General features: G+C 46.9%; 1 long non-coding RNA gene across 1 annotated transcript in view; it reads right to left on the bottom strand.

The window, feature by feature from the left end:
* Positions 1-1,583: 1,583 nt before the first annotated feature.
* The window catches only part of LOC123587862, a 28,482-nt gene continuing 4,749 nt past the window's right edge, over positions 1,584-25,316 (bottom strand). The window contains exons 3-4 of the long non-coding RNA XR_006707569.1: positions 3,703-3,934; positions 1,584-2,763 (exon numbers count right to left, since the gene is read on the bottom strand). This is a non-coding gene — a long non-coding RNA (uncharacterized LOC123587862). The remainder of the gene's footprint in view (positions 2,764-3,702; positions 3,935-25,316) is intronic.

Below are 25,316 nucleotides of genomic sequence, written 5' to 3'. Positions count from 1 at the left end.
ATAGGCACATAAAAAGCTTTTATACTAGATGTCCTAGCCAACTAATAATATCAAGATTAAAGAATGAGATATAAAAAATGGAAAGGAAGATAAAAACCAACCTTATTTATGATAATGTAGTTTTACATACAGAAAATACGAAGGTATTGATCAAGTATTAGAACAAATAAGAAAATTAAGCAATTCTCATGTATAAAAAGCAATCTTTAAAGAGCTAACAACGTTCCTATATGCTAATGTGAAGAAATAATAGGAAAAATATCTCATTTACAACAGCAAGAAAAATGATGAACTCCTCAAGAATAAAAGTGAAAAAAATCTTCGTAGAAACTTTATAGAGAAATTTTCTAAAATGTTACTGGGAATCATGAAAGAAACTTCCACAAATGGAAAGCTATATTGTGTGCATGCCTGGGAAGGCTCAATTGTATAAAGGCTCAATTCCACTCCCAAATTAATATATTAATTCAATGCAATTACAATCCAAATTCTGACAGGGCTTTTTATGGAGCTACACAAGCTGATCCTAACATGCATGAGTAAGAAGTCCAAATTACCTAAGGACAAGCAGAAGAATGACATGAAGAGATGTGCCCTGCCCATATTGAGTTTTCTAACAAAGCAATAGTTTGGTGCTGGCACAGCCCCAGACCACAGAACAATGAGACAGAACACAGAGCAGAGAAGCCACTTTTCATACGGCACAGAGGAGAACGACGGTGAATGAAGTGTCCTGGGGTAAGTCCTGCTCCATCTTGGAAGGATGAAAGTAGATCTCCACTTCACTGTATTCACAAACATTAAATTCCAGATAGGTGTGGGAAGAAACGCTCTAAAAAACTGAAAAAGGAGGCTATCTTGGTGATAACAAAGAAAAACATTTCAAAAATAGGACCCACCAATCACTATCCACGAAAAAATCCTAACAAGACTAAAAAGCTCAACCGTAAACAGTTGATTACATTTAAATAAATGTAAACTTTCTGCTTGTTATCATAAATAAATTGCAATTCATATAATTAACATCCAGACTCTACAAAGAATTTCTACATACAAATTTTAAAAAGACAAATTTCCTACCTTTAAAAAATACCCTGAAATATAAAGCTAGTATGACAGAATATTAAGATCTAACAACATTGGGTGATAGGAACATGAGTGTCTATTGTGTTGTTCTCTAAAGTTTTCTGTGTGATTGAAATAGTTCAAAATAAATTTAAGTAAAAATAAAGGCAGTGCTTTAACACCAGACAGGCCTGCTATATTCAGGTTTACTTCCAACACTTAGCAGCAACCATAGATGAGACAGTTCAACCTTTCAGTTAAGGATCTCGGCTTCCTCATCTGGAAAACTGGAGTAGTAATTCTACTACTGGATTATTGGATAAATTATATTGGATAAGGGGCTTCATATAGGGCTTGGCAATTGCCAGTACTTAATAAGGCGAGTTATTTTCATGTTAATAATAATATACTTAATTATTATATGTTAATATACTATATTATATGTTATATGTACATTATATACTAATATATCTTTCATGTTAATAATAATATACTTAATCCAATCATTTTTTTCTCTCCTACACATAATATCCTTAAATCTACCACATGAAAACGAAAAGAAGAAGAAAGATCAGTCATATTGAGCCTCTGACCTAACTGATGTAGCACATGCTTTTGAGCAGTATGTGACATGCATTTATTCGCAAGAAAGCTGGGCAGGTCCAGGCCTGGATACAACCTAAAGTATGAAGTGTAATAAGTCCTGGTGTCCACATGTGCATCAGAGTTCCCTAGTATCTCCAAAGCATCCACCCCCTGCCTTGTCTGCTAACTTCCACTTAGGAGTTAACCAAGAACAAAGGAGTTTGTGAGTTTTCCTCTGTGTTAAGACAGGATTCTTAGAAAAAAAAAAAAATGTCCTTCAGACCCAAAGGACTGGTATTAATAGCAGATTAGTTTCTACCCTAAGCTCCCTCAGGTCACACCGAGTAGAAATTTCTTGTAAGGCAGGACTGGAGCTGGGGTGCCTGGCTGGCTCAGTTAGAAGAGCGTGCAACTCTTGATCTTGGGATTGTGAATTTAAGCTCCATGTTGGGTGTACTGATCACTTAAATGAATAAATAAGTAAAAACTATTTAAAAATTTGTTTAAAAAGATAGGACTGGAGCTGGAACTGTAAAAGTCATGTGCCCTGACTTCTGAGCCAACATTCTTGCATTTACGCGCGCACACACACACACACACACACACACAGAATTTTCTCACACAACCTCTGCTTTTACACGTGAGTAGAGCCATCTCGATTAGGCCAATCATTATAATTACATCCGGATACCCTGTTGTGGTCTGCAGGGTAAAAGTCTTGTCCCTGGAAGTGCACGTGGTCTCCCTTGAGAGGGACAAGCATCCCTAGAGTCAATTATCCAAAGAGGTGGCAGGTTCCCGAAAGGCAGGCCTCAGGCAGCGAAGAGAATCTTGTTTCTCTCAGAGCCACATTTCATAGGCACCGTTCTTCAAGGAGTCAAGACGCCCGGGGTGCGCTCCTGGGTAACAGGTGCGGAAGTGATGCCCACCCCATGAAGACGAGCTGGAAGCGGGGATGAGGGAAATCCTTTCGCTGCTGAGGAACAAGTCACAGTGCAGCATCCTCAGCATCCTCCCTGGGCTGGTTTCTTCTTGGCTTTCTTCCCAAGGCCTCAGTAAAGTATCACTGGAGAACGCCAGCACTGCCCACACTTGACTTGTTAATGTGCATTTCTGTGTGAGAATTAATAGTAGGTCCTCCAATAAGAGCTAATTTTTATGTTTTTAAACTCATAAAAGAAGAACAGGAGTATAAAGAATGTTTAAGCAGATTACATGTCGTCTTGTGATTCATGCCTACAAGTTCTCACCAAACACCTCTTCCCCCAATGGAGAGGCTTTTCCCTCTCTTACCAACCAGATCAGGTAGTTAGGTCTTTCTGTGTAACAAACCATTCCAAAACTTAGTGATGGGAAACAACAACCATTTAGTATTAACTAGTGATTATGTGGGTGGGCAATCTGGACTGGGCTGGGCTCAGCAGGCCAGTTCTCCTGCCAGCCTCCCCCGTGCTCACTCCTATGGCTGCAGAGAGCTCACAACTGGGATGGGGGCCACTTGGCGTAGGACAGCTCCATTCGTGTGACTGGCAGTTGGTGGTGGCTATCATCTGGGGTGGCAGGTGTCACTGGGCCACATGTCTCTAGAAGGCTTGCCCCGGTTCATTGACCTTGTGTTGGTTAAGGGCTTCCAAGAGCAGCAGGAGAAGACAACTTCAATGTACATGTGCCTTTAAGATCTCTGTTTGTGTCACATTTGGTAATATTCCATTGACTAAAACAAAAGCACATGGCCAAGTCCAGAGTCAGTTTAATAGGGCCCTACCCAAGGGTATAAAGGGAATTATCGTGACCATGTTGTCAATCAGCCTTAAACAGCCTGGATCTTAATCCATAAGACAGGAAAGAATTTTCCTTAGACACATAACATACCCACACACGTTCACACACTCACAGCCACACATGCATCTTGCATATTCTCACAGTAATATACACATATATACATATCACAGCCACACATGTCCCAGACATGTGGACACATCCCCATAAGAGAGAGTAACATGGACATACACATAAAACTACTCATGTGAATAGGTATAAAAGTCAACTTACAAGGCAAGGTTTTTGCTGTACATACTCTGCTTCATTTTAACTCCCAGCTTTTCCTTGAGAAAATCTGCCACGGCAAATTCTTGAGGAAGAATCTGCTGCTACAACCCATCCTTTGATATGAAGGGTTAAGCGATTAAAGATGACCTAGCCTGCCAGCTGCAGGCCCGACTCTGTGGTCTGATTTCTCAAGATGATACAGCTCACTTCCCAGCGGTGATTGCAAGATTTAAATCTAAGTCAGGAGAGAGAAAAATGCAATTCTTAGTACGATGTTAGTTAGAGCACAGCTAGAGACAGCATAACCAATGAACAGACAAGAGTTTTATAGAACTGTTTAACCATCTTACTAGATAGGAAACAAGGAGATGAATTTTCATAGAGTTTCAGAGCTGCAGGGCTTTAGGAGGTCCCCTGACCTGGCTCCCGGAGTATCCAAAATGGATGTGTGATGTTCTAGAAAAGATATAACTTTTTAAGTAAAGATCTCCTCATTTTCTACTGAAAGCATATGACTCTCTTCTATGTTTTCACATCTCTATGCATATATTATCAACAATTTATAATTAATAAGTGTTTACACTCATAAATTTTTAAGTGACAATATTATTGAAAAAATATGTTAAAAATAGGATTCCATATATTTTCATTTCTCCCAAGTTTCTTATGCCAGAGCGGGTGGGGGGATTATTTTTCCCTATACAGGCAAAATTTCTAGAGAATTTATATCTGAAGAGCCAAACAGGGTTTCAAATATAGAACACTCTTGTAAGCTCTCCATATCTCCCTATAGATTCCCGGCCCAGGACTGAATCTGTATATCCAGCCCCCAACTCCACCATCTGAACTTCCTTTTTTTTTTTTTTTTTTTTTAAAGCTTACCCCCTGCATACTGCTTCCATGATCCAGCCAAGCACAGCCCTGCCCTCTCCCCTGCTCAAGCCCACTGGCTGCTGGATCACACCCAGTGTGTGTGGGTGTGTTCGGGCTGCTATAACAAAAATACCATAAACTGGGTGCGTAAACAACAAACATTCATTTCCCACAGTTCTGGAGACTGGAAGTCCAAGATCAAAATGCCAGCAGATTCCGAGTCCAGTGCGGCCCTACCTCCTGGCTCATAGGTAGTCATCTTCTCACTGACATGGTAGAAAGGGCAAGGGATCTCTCTTAATCACCTTCATGAGGGCTCCACCTTCAGAACCTACTCCCTTCCCAAAGGCCCCGCCTCCTAACACTATCACATTGGGAGTCAGGATTTCAATATATGAATTTGGGGGGAGGGGGGGGGACATAAAATTCAGTCCATAACCCCCATACTTAGAAACACAGTGGAGAAACTGCAGAAGCTTGCAATGGAGGGGGGGGGGGGGGGGGTAGTAAAAGCAGCTGCTTCAGGTTCAGAAAGCTGGTTATGATAAACTAAGACAATAGTTTTGAGGTACACTACCAATAACCAGTCAACGTAGGAGAGACCCACCGATGCTGTTCCCCTCAGGCCTGCAAACCCAATCGCCTAGAGACCCAGGCAGGTGGGCAGTAAGGTGTACCTACAGGGTGATGTCCTGTCTGCTCGGCCCTAGGAACAAGGGCCCAATGTGCCCAGACCTTCTGAAGTCTCTTTTTAAATCTTCGCAACTAATTAAAATTATAAGTCTGTCTGCAAGCAAGAACACTAATTAGCTAATTAATTAATTAATTAATTAAGCAAGCAAGCAAAAACAGTCAATTTTTCAAAGTTCATACCCTGATCTTAACAATCCCAGTAAAACAGTGGCACCTGGGTGGCTGAGTCGGTTAAGTGTCAGACTTCAGCTCATGATCTCACAGTTCCGGGGTTCGAGCCCAAGCCCGGCGTCTGGCTGTGCTGACAGCTCACAGCCTGGAGCCTGCTTAGATTCTGTTGTCTCCCTCTCTCTCTGCCCTTCCCCCACTCGCACACATACACACTCTCTAAAAATAAACATAAAAAAAAAATCCAGTAAAACAGGAAAGGACAGGACTGCTCCTCAAATCCCATTATCCAAAGATATCCTTGATCTGATTCAAAACGCAAGTTCTTTCTTGGGGTCCTCATCCTGCCCTCCAGGGCTGAGGACAGCCTTTCGCTCCGCAGCTGGGGTAAGCAGCTCTACCCCAGCACAGTGCGACGTTTAGGAACAAACGCGTACTTCCCAAATTAAACCCAAGTTAAACCTTGCCCTGGTTTAGACTTCCAGGTCCTCTGCGGCACCTCTAAGTTCAGCTTCATTCATAGCTGATTTTAAAAGTGATGGACCAAAAGCCACCAACCTCCTGACTGCAGTATCTCAACCATCCCCACCATCCACCAGCCTCTTCGGCCCGGAGAAGCCCCTGCGACGTAACTTTCCCCAAGGCGCGCGCACGCGCACGCACGCACTGACACACGTGCGCGCACGCACACATGCGCTGTGGGAAAGGGCTACGCTATGAGGAAAAGGTACGTTCCGCTTTAACAATATCCTAACCATAGAACTACCCCAGGATTTTTTTCAGAAGCTTTTAAAAACGAGCACAACCCACTCATCAAACGATCGATGAAAACGGGAATAGTAAAGCCGGTGATAAGTGAAGTTTAAATTTGACGAGGCAGCACTGCTCACTCAAATGGTGAGTGGGGAGCCTACCCCCACTCAGCCGCGGCCCTCCTATCCAGGAGCGCAGGTGGTGTCACATTGCCTCAAGTCACTGGCCTGCAGTCCTGTGCACCAGTGAGCAGCTGGTCATGCCCATTTGACAGAGGAGAGAACAGAGGTCCAGAGAGATCATAAAGGATTTGTGCTAGGGGCAAAAAGAAACAGACTCCTCTCCCACATCTGGAATGGCATTCCCCGCCTCCCTGCCTGTCCAAACCTCTTATCCCCCCAGCACTGTTATGGGGCTGGAAGCTGTATCCCAAGCATCCAAATGCAGGATCCAAGTCTTCTATTCTCCCATCTGCACCCGGAACCTAGCACGGGACAGACTGCACAGTAGGCGCTCTGGAATAGAGGTTGTGGTCACACATACAGAAAAGCCTCTCGAGTTCTGCCAAATACAATATCAGAGTCAGGGCAGCCAAGAGAGGCTGCCAGGAAGGGGACGGTGGGGTTCTGGAGGTCAGAATGCAGCAACTGCCTGCCCAGCACTCCTTGAGCTCAAAGGCTGGGATTTCATATCTGATTCTCTGCATCAGAATGATTGTTTTAAAGGGCCAAAAACATCAACAGAACACGGAACAAAAAAGATCAGCCCACTGTTAAGCCATGCTAGCTGACTACCACTCCTGCAGCCTGTCCTATGAGGCAAGGCTGTCTCCAAGAAGGCAAAAAATACGAAGTCCCCACCATTGGGAAGCTGATGATGAGTGTGGGAAGCCAGTGTGTTCCTAGACATGAATTAACTGTGAGGTTCCCATCTGAGTTCTCAGCCCCTTAAGTGCTCTTGGGGCACCCAGTTCAGATCTCTGAAAAGATGGGAGGGCACAAAAAGTCGAGAGGACTTTCACAGGAGGTTTGAACCTGGGCCTTGGACCAAAAAATGAGCAGATTGTGATGGAATACATGGTGAAGTAAAGGGGGCCATCACAGGCAGACACAAGAACCACAGGCTCAAAGGAGTGCAGTTGGAAATGAGACATCGGACACGCCTGACCAGGAAACGGGGTCTGAATTGGGAAAAAGAGAAATGATACTAGAGGGTCAGCAGTTCACATCCATGGCCCTTCGATACTGTGAGGAAGAAGCCGAACTCTTTATTCACTTGGCAGGGAAAACAATATCCATGATTCCCAGCCTTTGGCATTTAGCAGAAGTGGAAACAAACATATGCAAGATGGGGAACCAAACAAACAAACCAAGAACTATCCCTAGACCCAGATGGTACCAAGGCCTAGTGTTGGACCCGAGGCACTTGCAAATGGTCTCAGGACAGGGCCAGTCTGTCCCACAGTCACCAGGGCAGTTCTGGAAGCCAGCAGGGTGTCCATGCCAGCACTTGCCTCCCACACTCATACTCTTCAAGCACTTCTCAGATGGCCTTGCTGGAGCCACCTCCCACCATCACCCTGCAGTACTGCTGGGAGCACTTATTAGGAGCACCTGGACCCTCAGAGACTCTCAGCCTGAGGACAGGCTGCCCAGGTGCACTCGGGACAGCTGTTTAATAACCCATCTGTTAAACCTCTGCCAAGGATAGGAGATACGGCTGTAGGTGATGCCCTGGGCTGATGAAGCCAGAAACAGTTTGACACTAAATACCCTTCTCCAGAGTATAAAAGGGATAAAAGAAAATTAAGACATTGAATATAAATCTGGCAAAATAAGTTGTTCATTTTTCATTTCAGCTTCATAACAGGAAATATAATACATAGCTTGATATTAAAGACTCATTGTAGGAGAAAGTGGTGATGCTCTGGGAGTGATTGGAGAAGCACCTGGATAGCCCATTAAAAGGCTTCCCAGTTTACCTGCCCCAGTGCCTTTTTTTCCATTTTTCCACTATTAGACCCTTACTGATACACAAATGCCCCATTAGGAACTCCACAATCTTTTTTTTTTTTTAAGGATTAGTATAGTTTCTTCTATTTTTTATTGAAATATATTTGACATATAACATTGTATAAATTTAGGGTGTACAACCTGTTGACTCGATACATTTACATACCATAATATGATTGCCATTGAATGATAGCTAGCACCTCTTTCACACCACAAAATTACTTCTTTTTTGTGGTAGGAATAATTAATATCTAGTCTTTTAGCAAGCTTGTTGATTATAATACAATATTGCTGTTTATACTCACATACTGTGCATTAGATCTCCAGGACTTATCTATCTTCTAGCTGCAAATTTACACCCTTGAACATCTCTCCTATTCTCCAACTCCCTACTCCTTAACAAACACAATTTTCCTCTCTGTTTTTCACCAGTCTGGCTTCTTTAGACTCCACAAGTAAGTAATATCCTATAGTATTTGCCTCTCTGACTTATCTCACTTAGTATAATGTCTTCAAGGTCTATACACATTGTCACAAATGGCAGGATTTCCTTCTTTCTCATGACTGAATAATATTCCATTGTATATTGTATGCCACACCTTTTTTTAATGTTTATTTATTTATTTTGAGAGAGCGTGCACTCACTTGCACAGGGGATGGGAAGAGAGAGGGAGAAAGAATCCCAAGCAGGTTCCACACCATCAGTGCAGACCCCTATGTGAGGCTCGATCTCACAAACCATGGATCATGACCTGAGCCAAAATCAAAAGCTGGATGCTTAACCAACTGAGCCACCCAGGTGCCCCACCACACCTTTATCCATTCATCTGTTAATGGACACTTAGGTTATTTCTGTATCTTGGCTATTGTGAACAATGCTGTAGTAAAAATGGGAGTGCAGATATCTCTTTGAAATACTGTTTTTACTTCCTTTGGGTAGTAGAAGTGGAACTAGAAGTGGATCTGCCAGATCACGTGGTAGTTCTATTTCTAACTTTTTCAGGAACTTCCATATTGGTTTTCCATAATGGCTGCACCAATCTACATTCCCAACCAACAGTGTACAAGGGCTCACTTTTTTCCACATCCTCACCAATACTTGTTATCTCCTGTCCACTTGATGAGGAACTCCACAGTCTGGTTTTACCAGGCTACTTGGGGTTTCCCCAACATGGCACACTCCCCAGATCACCAATCCTCCCTGCTGGCCAGAACACCTCCCTACCTTGTCTGCCATGTGGACTCCTGCACCTTGACTCAGCTCAAACATAGCCTGAGCTATTCCCACAGCACTGCATCCACCCTTCTTTATCACCAGCTTCATTGTTCTGTGATTTTCTATGTAGATGTCTGTGCCTCCCTTCCCCCCACACGAAGTCTCTGAGGACAGAGGTGAAGTCTTATTTTGTATTCCAGGTCTTTACTGGGTGCACCTAATAATGAGTCCTAAAGGGAAATGCTAGCACCTTTGTCACTTTCTGGTATTTCTCCTATGCCAGTTTGTCAAAAAAAAAAAAAAAAAAAAAAAAAAAGGCAGGATTTGATGCAGGGGAATATCAGGAACCAGACAGAAAGTCATGCCTTGGGGGAACATATGTGGTTCTTTATCTCATCAGTGAGGTAGGTGGCCAGATAGAAGATAAACTGGTAAGGACTTAGGAAATGTAGAATACCCACATAGAAAGACCCTCCCAACCTGACCAGTGATGCCCAAAAGAGTAATAAGAGTTACAGTGAGGTAGAATCTTCTCATATTGACTGTCTGTCTGAGGCTTTCTGTGGCCTGGTGCCCACACTAATCATCTTACACATCTGATCTCACTTAATCCATACAACAAAACTGTTCACTTAATCCATACAACAAAACTGGAAGGTAGGTTATGCTCGTCCTGACCCTGCAGGTAGGGACCCTGAGACTCAGAGCAGACAAGTAACTTGCTGACAGTCATGCAGCTGGCCACTGGAAGAGTCAGGATTCAAACCCGCTTGTCTACCTACCCCAATGCTCTTACTCTCAACTGTGCTGTCAAACAAGAAATCATGCTGGATCTGCAGGTCCCATTTGGTTGGTAAACTTGTTTATATACATTCACACTATCTTCCTCAAATCCTTTTGGACCATAGGAAGGCATTAAATAACTAATTATAAATCAATTGGGGTCTTAATAAATGAACATCCACATGTACATGCCTAAAGTCAACTCTCCCCTCAAGCGAGAGCCTCTCTGTGGGGTGAGAGGTGCAGGTGTCAGACTCCTGAAGGAGGTGGTGCTATGGGACAGGAGAAAGGGTAACAGGAGAGGGAGAGGAAAGGAGAGGAGGAGAGGCTGCATGGATGAGTTGCCCATGAAGGCAGAATCTGCAGATTTTTTCCTCACAAAGCCCCTTTGCCACAGCCACTATTGCTCACGACCCTGCTTACTCACACCCAATCATCTGAAATTGCCTCATAAGGATTCCCCTGCTCCCAGTCTTTTCTACCCCAACACAGCCCTCTCATGAATGCAGCCTAAGCTCAATGAAGCCCAGCTCAGACCTGCTCTGATGCATCTGGGGACTCCTATTGCCTTCTGACTGAAGTGTAAAATTCTCAGCTCAACTCAAGGACTTCTGTACTCAGCCTCCAACCAGAGCCATCCCAGTTACTGGCTCAGATACCCCAGGCTTCAGCTTCAGGCCCAGAACATGACTCACTGCATCCCAAATGAGCCTTGCTCTCCTTGTTCTACTGTTTCTCACTCTTTCCCTCCTCCTGGAACACCACAGTCTTCTCTCAGGCTGCCAACACACATTTGCGGAGCACCTACTAGAAATTAGGCATAGTCCTGGCATGGAAGAATAGATTTCTCCTTCAAAACTTGGTGTAAATGCTGACTTCAGCATGAATGTTCATCATTCTGATGAAAAGTAACCCCATCCTTCTCTATGTACTCAAATATTTACAACATTTGGTCTTGAGCCACAGGCATGTACCTGCCTCCCCAGCCCTGTAAGCTCCTTGGGGCAGAGAGTATAGCACTGATGGCAGGAAGCTCCGTTGTTGACCATGGTGAGCCTCAATCCAAGCTGTATTGGACTGATGGACAGTTCCAGAGTTTCTGGATCATCATTTCCCATTGGCATGGAAGTCACACAAATATTGTATGTTATTGAAACCATCATCAAAATACCAAGGAATGACTTCTCTAAAGGATCTACATATTTCAAAGATAATGGAAATCACACAGTGGCCTGGATAATTTTGATTTACCAGACATTTCTCTTATTATGTACCCACACAACTAAACAAACTATGTGAATCCATAACACTTCATGCTATCAGACAGAGATGCTATGCAAGTCATGATACCATGGACTGAAAATATACATGCATTCCCTCTTGGGCTTAACTTCTAACCTCTAATGCTAAAAATAAAAGTGGATGTCAGCCTTGGGACCCATTCATTCCATCACCCAGTTGGAAACCATTTATTAAACACCCACTGTATCAAGTCCTGTAGTTGCGCTATGAAGTAAATGGACATAGTTTCTCCCTCCAAGTGTTTCTGTTCTGGTAAGGAATACAAGCCTTACTCAGATGAAGGAACCAAACTAAGCAATGCCCAAGCAAGAGCCAGGTAATGTAAAATTTTAATATGAAGGCTAAGGAAAAATCAAAATAAAAGAAAAATCTGAACAAATTGAGGGTAATCATGAAAGATGCATTTGAACCATATTACTTTCTCAGTAGAGACTTACAATGAACCTCAGTAAACCCTGTATTAGCCATCTTAGAGTGTCAGGTCCAGATGGTTTTAGGGGACGGAGGAGCTCCAGTGTGTAAAGGAATCTAATCCTTTAGGTCTCTCATTTATTCATTAATTCCCCTATTTATTATTCAACAAATATTTGTTGAGTGCTTACCATGTGTCAGGTAATATAGTGGTGAATGAGGGGGACACGGTTCTTATAAACTCGCAGAGTTTGGAAGGCACTACAGGAGAGTGTCTTTTTTATATTGGAACTCCAAGCCTTCAAATGTAGGTTGATATTCAAGTGAGTTGAATTCCTAGGCATGGAACGAATGATGATCAGGATGGAGGGGTGGTGTTTCCAGAAGCAGGATGCACATCAGGAGGAAACCTTGCTGAGAATAAATACCAGTCACAATTTATAGCATTTCAAGGTTTAAAGGTTTAAGATGGAGGTTTGGGGGGCGGGCAGCCATGGAGAAGAAGAAAAAAAAGGAGCTTCTGCCCAAGAAAGGGAGGCCACAGAGGGTACTGCACCAGGGTCAGGCCCCACCCACAAGCTGAGACTTGGCATTGCTGACATGGATGGAAGAGCCAAGAAGTGAAAAAACAATGAAATGGGGCTGCCATCAATGAGGAAGCATCGTGCAATGCCAGCACTTGATTTGGAAAGTATTCATAGGCTTTCTTGGCTAGGATATTTAAGACAAAAATAGAAATATTCTCATCAATGATTTATAAGATTGCTTTAGAAAGATGGGGCAGAACCCAGTATCACAAAGAGTAGCAAAGCAGCCTCCTAACTTGTCACTGGGCTGGAGAGCATGGGCCAGGGGAGAGAGCTGTGAAGGTTGCTCCTTGCTCCTATCACAGAAATTAGAGCCGGAAAAAGCTGTCAATTTAGCTGGTCTGAAACTCAGAAATCCAACCACTTTTTGGACACTTTCAGCTGCAATTTTATTCTTCTCTGGGGTAGAAGCCTCCAGATGTGATATCTGAAAATTGCATATGCATTGCAGAGAATAACAATAATATTAACAAGTCAGCAGCCAATCAGGTAGGAATGTTATTCTAAACAGAGAGCATTCTCTTCTAGATTCCACCCTTGGAAGAGGAAGAGATGGGGGCCAGGGAATGAAATAGGAACATGTTTAGAGAGAGCAGAGAGTGAGAGAAAACCTTCCCACGATAAGGTAAGGTCATTTCACAGTTATGTGCTGAGCTTATTATAAGCCCATTCCTGGGATTTGTTCATTTTCAATTATGCACGAATTGACTCCATCTCTTGGACTCTCCATCATAAACATGGGATGGGAGAGGAAAAGTCACTCATTTTAGACCTGAGCCTCATGGCTACACTGTCGCCAGCCCCCCTGGTCCCTGATACCACCTTCCTACATGAAGCTTCCCAGCTAATCTTCCTAAAACACAAAACTTCATTAATCACCATCATAGTGGGGACAACCTTCTGCCCCTATTGCCCACTTACAGGACCAAGATCCTACTCAGATGGACATATCTGAAGCCCTCCAGTCACCCAGTCAGACTATTGTACGCACAGGGTGCCAGGCTTTGGGGTGAAGAACTGGACAAGAAAGGACAGTCATACCCTCAAGGAGTATGTAGTCTACTGGGACTGGGGGAGTGAGGAGGAATCAACCAGTAATTAATCAGTGACAACAGTGCAGATGGCTGCAAAATATAGAGTATGGTGGGAGTGCACGATGGGTTACCTATTGTGGACTCTGGGGTCAGGCAATAAGGCCTCCTTAAAGCAGTGGTGTTTGAGGAAAGATGGGAAAACTGAGCCTCAGTTAGCTAGAAAAAGAAAGGGGCCGATTCTTCCAGGACAGGGACCATTGTGACACTGAGAGAGACCTTGGGCATCTGGAGAACATGATAGGAGCATGATGAGTGAGGATGAGACTGGTACCAGCTGGGGCTGGAGACCCAGGACAGGAGGAAGAGAGAAGTGAGAGAAGACAGGCCTAGAAGGGAGGGGCCAGGGTGAGTTATGAGGCTCCTGGAATACCAAGCCAACGAGATTGGGCTTTATCCTGGAGGCAGTGGGGAGCCATCGAAGACTGTTAAGGGAACTGGTGTGACCATGTCTATGTTATAGAAAGCTCATCCTGGGTGCAGAGTGAAGTACATGTGGGTCAGAGCAGGCAAGGCCAATGCACAGAGACCAGTTGGAAGACTGTGGCAGTGGTGTAAGTAGGACAAAATGAGGATCTAGTAGGAAGGAGGCAAAAGATGCAGAAGAGCTGCCAGGACTTGGTGACCAAAGGCTTCTGCAGGATGAGAGAGAGGATATGGTCAGGAACGCGTCACATCCTGGCTGAGATGACTAAGTGATGGAGCACTGACCAAAATAGGGACTTCGGGTGGGAGAGATCTTTTTCCTCATGAGAAGGGAAAATCCCTGAGTATGAGAGTCTCCTGACAGAAACCTCTAGCAGTTGTAAATAAGAGGCTGAGGCTCCATAAGACAAAGGGGACTGGACATGTTCATGGGAACATCAGTGCATGACAGGGGATTGCCATCCTAAATGTGGTGTCCCTAGGAGACTGCACAGCATACAAAGAAGGCGAATTAAAGGACACAACCAGGGTAACCCCAACATTTAAGGACTGGGCTGTCGAGGAGACCAGCTGGAAGTAGAAGGTAATCAAAGAGACACAAGGTGTTTCTTGAAAGAGAAAGAAGATACTGTAAACAAGTGGTTAATAGCATAAGATGAAGACTAAAGAGATAGCTACCTTGGTTCTGGCCAAGGGAGCTACCAATGACTTTCCTAAGAGTAATTTTAGTAAAGTGGGAGAGGCAACGGCAGATCTAAACTCATTATGGAACAAATGGGAAACAAAGAAGCAGAGAAAGCCAGGGGAACCACCTATTTCAAGACCTCTGGCAAGAACAGAAGGAGGGGAAGCGGCATCCTGAGAGCCGGGAGCAAGGGCAGGCCTTTGGAAACGAACTAGCCTGTCACACTGGAGAGCTGTCAGGGATGCCTGCAGTGGGTGTAAATAGGGAGTGAGGGAGTGGCCCCTAGGCTTTGTTCCAAATTGGAGATCTGTGCCCCTCTGGAGAATGAGACATATCAAAACAGTCATTTCCACGGAGCCTGCTTAGGATTGGGAGCCGGACAGTGGCATTAGGATGTGAGGATTAGAAAGGAGCTCGTTCCTGTGCCTCTTGGAGACTAAGAGTGTGACTGTTCTCCCAAATGGGGTATCTGAACTGGAGGCCACACGGCTCAGGCTACAGTAAAGGACTCAAGAGGGAAGAAAGGCCAGGAAGTAACCAGTTCCATCCCCATGATAATGTCAGCCCCCCTCATCTCCACCCCGGAAGGGAGCCAGGGAAAGAGGACCAGGCTGAAAACAGATTGCATAACAGCAGTGCCAACCCACCCTCCTTCCTCTGGGCTTTCCCTGAGGACTGAGGCATTGCTCCCCTAGGATCCTGGCTGATAGGGAAGCAGGTAACACTCTGAGCCTCCACCTCCCCAAGTACGTGGTGGGCCCTGGGCTGGCCAGCTGCTGAGGCAGCCTTTCTGGGAGCCAGCCTCTCCACTTCCTGTGCCAGCCTCAGCTTCCAGCCCAGGAGCACTGGAGCAGGGAGGGGAGGAGGAAAGACAGACTGTTGGTCAAAGGTGGGGGGAGGAGTCAAAGAACAAGGAGGAAATAGCCATCTCTTACTGCAGAAGGAGTGTGTGTGTGCCTGTGAGAGACAGATAGAAACCTGGTTTCTATATCTGACCCTGGAGCGAGTCACTTTGCCTCCTCGGAAATTAATTGTGTAAAATGAGAAAAGTGGATTAGGAGATGCTTAAGGTTCCTTTCAGGTTGAAAATCCTGTGTTTCACAAATTTTGCATCTGTATATATATAGCACCCCCAGAGGCCAAAAGCATTATCAGCACAAAGCGAATATAACAAACCCCAATGAGGAAGACACGCTCACACGTGTGTCCCTGACAAACACGTGCACGCACACTCTGACACACACTTGTGTGCACACACAGGCAGGTGGGCGCTATGCTGTGCCTATAAGTGAGGAGAGTGGCTACAGCACGTTGGGACATTACACACAAAAGTTGCCGAACCGGCTTGCAGCCACACCTCTTCTACATACTAGTGAATACTAAATCTCAACTAACCTAAGCATTGGACAAATGAATCATTTTAGATTGTCAAGCTTTCTAAGTAGCTAAAGATTTACTCTTCAAATGACCAAAAGTAGTTTTAAAAGCAACCCCGGAGGGAAATATTTGGGGTATTTTTTTTAATGTGTATTTATTTTAGAGAGAGAGAGAGAGAGACAGAGTGCGAGCAGGGGAGGGGCAGAAAGAGAGGGAGACACAGAATCCAAAACAGGCCCCAGGCTCCAAGCTGTCAACACAGAGCCCAATGTGGTGCTCCAACCCATGAACTGTGAAATCATGACCAGAGCCCAAGTCGAACGCTTAACTGACAAAGCCACCTAGGCACCCCAGGTTTTTTTGTATTATAAATGTTCTAAGCCAGTTCTGCCGAACCTGACCTCACTGTAGGTTCTTGATGGCGCTGGTTGTCTTGCTGCCCTTTCAATACACAGCGGTGTGCTGTGCCTGGGCTGGGCTCACAAAGTGGCTGACGAGGCTGTAGGATCATCCTCCAGTGTCCCTCGACCTTGTATGTGATGAAGGTGGGGGGTGGGGATAGACAGACCACGGAAGCCTTCCCAGTTTAGAGAGAAGAGCCAGAAATAAAGACAAGGAAGGGTAGGCGGGCAGGTATCTGCCCAGAGTTGGACTTGAAGCAGGGAAAGGGGAGGGGGGCGAAAAAGGCACATTTTCAAAGGAAGCTGAAAGCTGGGGACCGGGCCCATCTCCTGCTTCGGTGGATCTGAGCAACCTGGGGCTACCACCCAGAGGGATAAAAGGAGAGTGGGCTTAGGCAGAAAAATGAGTTAATGTGAATTTCATCAATTCTTTCCCTAACGTGTGGGAGAACTCCAGAAGCTTTCCGGTTGCCATCTAGGGCAAGAAATGGAGTAAGAGGAGTGCCTGGATGGCTCAATCAGTTAAGCATCAGACTTCAGCTTGGGTCATGATCTCATGGCTCGTGAGTTCGAGCCCCGCGTCAGGCTCTGAGCATTGGGCTCAGTGCTGACAGCTCAGAGCCCGGAGCCTGCTTCAGATTCTGTGTCTCCCTCTCTCTCTGCCCCTCCCCAACTCATGTTCTGTCTCTCTCTCTCTCAAAAATAAATAAACATTAAAAAAAAAAATTAAGAAACCCAGGAAGAGAATGAGGCAGGTGGGTGTAGGAGGAGCTGAGACTCAGGCTCCCAGTGATCCTGATGATGGCTGGAGCCTCATGCGCAAAGGAGCCTGCCAACTCCCACTCTGGGGTGCCCAGGATGGAGACCATGGCTACCAGACCCTAGGGATCCCATTGAGGTCCCCAGTGACAGCACAAGGACAACCCAAGGCCCCCTTCCCACCACAGGGTATGTAAGCTCCCCTCACCTTAGCTGCCATTTAGGTTGGAGAGGAGATGGGGAGAAGATCCTCCAAAGATGGATGGTTTGCCCACATAAGACAGGATTACCCTGAAAAGAGAGCGAGTGGCCCTTTACAAGCACTTTTGAAGGCTTTCTGTCCCCTTGACACAGAAGAGATGGGGCCCTGGGGCAGGAGAATAAAATGGCAGTTAGAGAAAATAAAGACCATGGCACGTTTGCCCCATCAATGTAGAGTCTCCAAATGCTACTGCAGGTGGCAGGTGGCATGGCTGGTTCTGGCCCCTGTGCTCACCTGTGCTGCCCCTGCCTGAGGATCCCTTCCTAGCCCTTCAGGAGAGATCTCACCCCTGGGCTGGTGGCCAGATGACAGGGGCATTTGCAGCCTGAGAGTCGGGGCAGGGCTGGGAGATGACAGGGTCCACACCAGGGTGGCTGGCCAGAAGCCAAGGCAGAAGGCCCACTGCCTCCCTCTGAACCGATGACTCTATGGTGGCATCCAAGAGGGAAGCCTGGCTCATTCCTGAGGCACCAGATGATCCTCATGGCAGTTCACCTTCAGGCCAGCCTCAGACTTAGCCTGTAAGATTTGAGGGACCAGAGAGGGCCTTGGGCTCCCCAAAACCTATATCCCAACAGTCTTCTTGCTGAGAATCTGTTTCCAAGACAAAGAACTGAAAAATGCAAGCAGGTGTGAGGAACATTCAGGCAAAGGGTGAGTGAGCCTGGAAGGGGAAAGGAAGTGTCCCTGGGGCAAAGCTGGAAAGGAACATTCAGCCTGGGGCCTAGGTAGGTAGGTGGACTAGGCCACAGGCCTCCTGGTCCTCCGCCACTGACAGCCCAGAGCTCGGTGCAACCGCTGGTACGACAGCAGCCAGGAAGACCCTCTGCACACAGCAGCCTTCAAAGCCTTTCAGCTCTCAGGCCCTAGGTCCCTCTAGCCTACAGTCGGGTGAGTCCTGACTCTACTCACCTTAGGCCCCAACGGGCCACACAGCCCATTGTCACCACCGCACTCTAGATCCTGCACACACACACGCACACACATATGCGCTCACTGACAGACACACAGAGACACATGCCAAGATAGCCAGCACTCAGGATAAAGGCCCTCGCTTAGGGTCTGGACACTTTCTTTTGTCCCTCTGGTCACTTAATTAATAGATTCTGAATGGTGTGATAATACCAACACCCTCAGACTCTGCCCTCTCCCAACGGTGGCACAGGACCTACATGTCCTTTCACGGCCTAGGATCAACTTATGTCATCAGCATCAGCATCAGCATCACCACTATCATGGCCAGGTAGAGCCATAGACATAATGCAAATGTCTACCATACAGGTAGGGGAGGAACTTGTCAGGAGCAGAAGGATCAGGCTCTGGGAGAGAGGCTTAAGAGAATATGAAGCAAAGTTCGGGGAAGGGGAGACTCGAACACTGACCGAAGCGCAGCTGTATCCAGTCTGTGCACAGAGATGCTTTGTGAATCAACACGGCAGAGGAGGGGCAAGCAGGGGGACTCATGATCTGCCTTCACGGGATCCAGGGCACCTGGTTCCAACTCAAGGGTCACAAGCATTCAGAGTAGTGGAGACCAGTGCTACTGCAGTGATGGAGCCGGCTTTCCAAAGGAGGGAACACTGAGCAGCACCACTAAGGCGGGGTAGGACTTGTGATGAAGACAGCTGACAGCACAGCATCAGGATTAAACAAGCGAACAGCGGAGTCAACCAACCTGATTTTGAATTTTTGCTCTGTCACTTCCTGGCTGTGTGGTCCTAGGAAAGACACCCAACCTCTTTGGTCTTCAGTAGCCTGGTATGTAAAATGCCAATGCCTCCCTTATAAGGATGCAGAGAGAATGAACTAAGCCTGTAAAGGGGCTGGGCTATAGTAAGCAGTCAGGAGCATCAGGTGTGGGTAGACAAAGGCACAGAGGCTGAAATGAGACAATGCATGGATAGAGGCAGAGGAAGAGGATGGCCGTGGATGGCCCAGAGAAGTGGGGCACCCAGGCTGGATGAGGCTGTGGCTGGAGCAGGCTGCCTCTGAGGCCCCATCTCTGAAGAAGATGCAGCTGCGGAGGGGGACAGTCCTGCGGAACAGGTTGTCAGTCCAGCCCTTCAGGGGCTTTCTTCCCATTGGCCACGACTCTGACAGGGAAATCAGCAGGCTGGCGGTGCGGGCCTGGGCAGCGCAACAGACAAGGCCCTGGGGACAGCTTAAGTGGACAATAATTGCAGGTTATTATATACCGGGCTGCAGCCAAAAGCCAGGCGGCTATTAAGTGTGATTGGGAGAAATAATCAGGAGGAGGAGGATGGATGTGAGAACTAGGCTGTTCTTTCTGTTCTCAAGGCTGCTGTGAGTCTGGGACTGTGCAGAGGCAGGGACAGGGTGGGTGGGGAAAGGAGCAGATCTACAATATAAATACCCTGCATTCTGAGAAGCCATCCCACCCTTGCCTCTGGCCCTCCCCACTCCCCAGGAGGTACAAAGCAAGGATTACCATCCCCATCTCATAAATCAGAGAATGAGGTCCAGAGAGGGGAACCAGGTGACCCAAGGGCACACAAGTTTTGCCTGAATCCCATCAGAGCCTGGATTAAGCCCCCTCTGTTGCTCGATGGCCCCAGAAGTGACTCCTGACATGAAACCCCATCAAGCCCTGACTCTGCTCTCAGAGGTTGAGCAGGAATCATCTCTGAACTGGGACTGGGAACTGTCACTAAGACCCAAAGGGGGCACAGATCCCACCGTGTGGCTGCCAGCTCATAGGTCAGGACAAGGGCAGGCAACAGGGAAATGGGGAGGGGGCAAGTTTATAACAATATCATTGGCTATTTCTTAGGGCTTTATACATTCATTAGATGCCTCTCTGGGATAAAAAGAGAATTTTATGCCAAGTGTATAACTGAGGATACCAAGTGGGATTACATGACCTGTCCAAGGTGGGACAGTGATGCTGTCAATAACAAGGCCCATGTGACAATTGCTGGATAGGGGCCTATAAACCACACCCCAGATCTGTTTATCGGAGAAGACCTTGCAGAGGTGACCCTAAATCTGCCTTCTACCACCAGGCCAGTACTTGTGATTTTATCCCTGCCAGCCAGAATTTCCCATTGCATCAGGATGAGAGGTCGTCCTTTTCTTTCTGAGCCAAGGGTGGCATAAGGTTGTGGCCCAAGGGGTGACACTGCCCTCATATGATGTGTGGATCACACATCCCCACCCTTCTACCTCCCACTCCTCAGCTTCCCCAAGCCCACAACTCATTTTAGAAATAAAGATGACCAGCCTCGTCCCAGAAGCACAAACACCATGGGCATCTTCAAGGAGGTGCCCAGAGACCTTCATTATTTCCTATTGGCATTATTTTATACAGACAGCCCTACCCTGATGGAAACACCAATGGAGGCCAATGAGAGAATATGTATATGTTGGTAGGCAGTAGACCAACCCCTCTTACAAACACAACACCTCAGCAGATATCCAGGAAAGTCACGCACAAGGCTCAGTGCCATCCTCGGTTCTGATGGTCTGCCCCTCCTTCCCGGGATTGCCTCTCCCCAGCCAGGCCTCCCCAACCCTGGTCTGGAAATGACCCTGCTTTGGGTCACATGAGAGTAGAAACCTGGCGCAGGGAGGGATCAATTACATTGTGACTCAGCGAGAGGGCACAGAGCCAGGGAGTGAGTCACAGAGCTTGCCCACCCTTCCCCTTCCCAGGAAGGGGCAGCGGGAGGGGGGGCAGTCACGCGGGCCTGTGTGGGAGCCTCCCATGTGTCCGGGTACAGGCTCTCCGACAGTGTGGGGGAAGTACCAGGTCTGTGCTACAGTGTGGGGGCCCTTCCTAAAGCTGAATGCAGGTGAGCGTCACTGAGCAGCCACGTTGAGAGAAACTCATGGGGCCCCTCCCCCAAACCGTTTCCTACAACATGGTACCCACAACCAGAGACAGGTTCCTCTCCTCTCCTCCACACAGTGCAAGGACCACTGAGGGGAAACCGAAACTGCCCTCTCCCTTAGAAAACGTCCGTGTCCTCTTACACATTTTTTAAATGCTATTTTTGGCCAGCTTATATTTATACCTGGAAAGGAGAGACTTAGTTTACTTTTGAATAAATACAATAAAAGTAACAGCTAATATTGATTGGGCACCTGCTATGTGGCAGGCACTAAGTTACCTCTTTGAATCGTTCATTATCTCTTCATGATAGCTGTACGCAGTGTTATTATGCCCATGTTTCCGATGTGGAAACGGAGACTCAGAGAACATGACTTATATTGCTGGTAAGCTAAAGATATATCTGGTCCTAGGGGTACCTGGGTGGCTCCGTTGGTTAAGCATCCAACTCTTGGTTTCGGCTCAGGTCATGATCTCAACGGTTTCATGAGTCTGAGCCCCGAGTCCGGACAGTGTGGAGCCTGCTTGGGATTTTCCCTCTGTCTCTCTGTCTCTCTGTCTCTCTCTCTCTGCACCTTCACCACTTGAGCTGCCTCTGTCTCTCTCAAATAAATTAATTAATTTAAAAGAAAAACTGACCAGTAGGGTTCTGAAGCCCAAACTCTTTCTATACACAATGCAGGCACCTTTGCATATGTGTATATATAGTATAGAAACTTGAGTCTTATATGCATATTTTAAAGGATTAAATGCCCAGTGGTATTTATAGACTGTATTTCTTTAAATTTTACCCTTTGAGCAAAATTTATATTAGTGTGTCTGTTCAGTAATAGACCAGAATTTATATATGTGTATATAATATATACATATATATATATATATATATATATATATATATATATATATATGTATGTATATATTATAACACTTTGGAAGACTTTAAGCTTATTAAAAGAAGGTTGCCATCTGGAAATTATTTGGGGGAGGGAGTGGTTCTTGGAAACCTGTGGCATCTCCTTGAAATGTGACTAGTGGTAACAAACCTTCATCCTTTGGATATAGAAATGATCTTTGGAAAATGGGCCCAAAATAGTGCCCTTCCAGTTCAGCACATGTGTGTTGGGGGTGATTTCTCCCTTCTCAGCCATCCTTCATAAATACCCAGGTGCCTTTTTTGTCCCAGTCTTACACCACTGATCACATTCTTCCCTGTCATCAGCAACCGGTCAGCCTGTGGTCAGTGAGTCCCCACCCTGAGTCTTTCTTGTGAGCCAGCCCTGCTGTAAACCTCTCCTCCCAAGGCTACAGACCATCCCTGAAACAACAGCCTACATTCCTTCCATGACCTTCAGGGCCCAACTTGACTGCCCACGTGCCCTCTCCATCCTCATCACCAGCCTCTTCTTCCCTCTCCCCAGATGATGTAGCTGAGGCCTCCTTGCCAAGCCCTTGTCTGTACCCAGCTGCTGGGTGAGGGAGCTGGGGCGGGGGGGGGCACCCAGGCAGGTGAGCCTGAGGCCCCCACATAACAACCCTTGGAAGATCTGGCCTGGTGTAACTGTCCTGCAGGCTCACCTTCCTGAGCCCCTACCCAGTTGGGGGTCTCCCTATACCACCAAGCCATGTCACTCCCTCATACCACCTGCACCGTCCCCGGATGCTGAATGTCTTAACCAGGGCTCTGGCTCAAGGACTGCGGGCTGGACTTGGGGGGCCTGGCTGCACTGGGAGAATTAACATTAAAAAGCCTGTGTAGAAGCCGTGTTTTCAGCAACATTATCAGAGAAATCGTGGCCATGAGAAAGTGACATTTATCCACAGCATTGTGCGTGTAATAAATACAACTTACTATTCCAGTTTCTAAAGTGAGCCCAGTGTCTGAAAACCTCAGGGCTCATGTACAATAAATTAACATAATTAAAAACTAATTAGTAAAACATCACAATTAAAACGACTTGCTGCGGCAACACCTCTCAGGTAAGAAGAGGCTGCGTAGTGCCGGCAGCCAGTACCTAGGGCAGGCCCCAAGAAGAGGCCGTGATGCAGGCCTGACCCCCTGGCCCTCCGGGAAGGCTTCCTGCCTCCCCCCACCAGGAGCACCTTGAGAAACAGCCTTGCAGCAAGTGAGGACACCCAATTCGGGTCCAATGCCGCCACCACCAGAGGGGCCACCCCGCCTCCCGCGTATGCTGGGGGAGGGGCCTCCGCCAGCCCTCAGACTGGGGCCTCTCTGTTAGCGGGGCTCCCATACTACCCGCTGGCCGGACGTGATCTAAGCCCTTTACGTGCATTTACTCATTTAATCCCCACAACAATTTTAATAGGTTCTATTCCTCTTCCTATTTTACAAATGAGGAAACTGAGCCACGGAGAGGTTAAATAACCTACCCAAGGTCATAGAGCTAGTAAGTGGGAGACTTTGAAGCCAAGGAGTCTGGTTCTGCCAGCTTTACCTAAGTGCCGCGGTAAAGGCACCTGCTTCTGTCCGACTCAGTGCTGCCTGGCCAGGGCTCCCTTTGAAAACATGTGAATTATTTGGGGAAGATAAGGAGTAAATTCCTAACCCTTCCATGAAACAAGTTAATTTCATCTACACCTTTCTGTGGCCCATTTTGACCCTCAGTCCCTGCTCTCCTCTTATTTTTTTACATGAGAACTGTGAGTCAGCCTCACAGACATGGCACTGTCTCACCTTCTTGGATGTGATGTGAGGAAGGAAAGGAGGGTAGAAGAAAGGACATTGGTCTCCATTTTCTGGAGGAGAAAGCTGAGGCCAGGAAAGCCGTAACTCAGGTTCCTCCTGCACTTCCCGGCCCCCCCCACCCCATGCAGGGTGCCTGGGCTGCAGGACTCCAGATCCCTTTACCCCACTTCTTGGGCTGCCTTTCCATTTCCTACCTGTCCTCTGCAAAAGTGAGGAAAAGCCCCAGTTGTCAAAGAAGCAGTGAACAGGAGCATGTTCCCATGCCAGGAACAAGGAATATCCATGCTGACCACCCAAAGGCCTAGAGACTCCCCAAAGCAACCCCCCACCATTGCCCAGAGCCCAGGAGTCCCCACAAGACCATAGCCATATGTCCCTGGGGCTCAACCAGCAAGGAAGGAAGCCCGAAGGCCCCTCTCTTGCCAGCCCTGGCACTTGTCTGAGCTATAAGAGGCAGCCCAGTCCCTTCTGGGGAGCTCCTGGGTTTCCTAAAACACATAGCATCCTAACTCAGTTCTCTTCCTCCCTCCATGCATTTGCTCGCCTGGCCAGGTCTACTGTTGGCTCAGGACAGGACAAGGGGATCCTTCGATTGTCTTCTCTCACTGGCCGGAGGCTGCTAAAGTTAACTGAGAGAAGGTAGGGACCCTTTTCCTCTTCCTTTCCACCTCAATTAGTGCTTCTTGTATCACTGAACCTTCCCAAATTATTCACAGAGAAGTCCTAAGCTTGTGGAGAAGACCAGAAACAGACTTCTGAGGCTGCCTTCAAAGCCGCATCTTGCCCACCCCACCTACTTCCACATATGAGCCCCCTCTAGAAGCATCTACCTTCTATCATGTGAGAACCCACTACACTCACCAGACCTGGCAATTCCATCCACTGCCTCAACCTCTCTCCTCTCTTCCTAAGCTGACACCTCCACCTTCCTATAGGGCCAGAGTTCTCTCCACCAGAGAGCCTTCCGGGGGTGCCAATGCCTACAGAAGCTGCAGCTTCTCCAGGTTCCCAGGGCACACATCACCAGCACCTTTCACTCTACGCCTTGGTGGCCTCACGCCCTAGTGTGGTGGCTCTTGTCTGAGTCAACCTCTTTGCCTAAATCCATGAGCTCTCTGCAGAGGGCAAGTGACTCTCCTGGTCTCCAGCCTCCCCCCACTGACCTCTGCAGGTCTGGGCTGAGCAGCCACTCCACAGAGACACTTAGTGGTCTGGTCTCTGGAGAGACTTGAGCAGACCACAGCTCTCTTTTTAGGTGGTTCTC

The sequence above is a fragment of the Leopardus geoffroyi genome, chromosome D3 (assembly GCF_018350155.1).
Source record: "Leopardus geoffroyi isolate Oge1 chromosome D3, O.geoffroyi_Oge1_pat1.0, whole genome shotgun sequence".
NCBI lineage: Eukaryota > Metazoa > Chordata > Mammalia > Carnivora > Felidae > Leopardus > Leopardus geoffroyi.
This window is presented reverse-complemented; position numbering and strand designations above follow the sequence as displayed.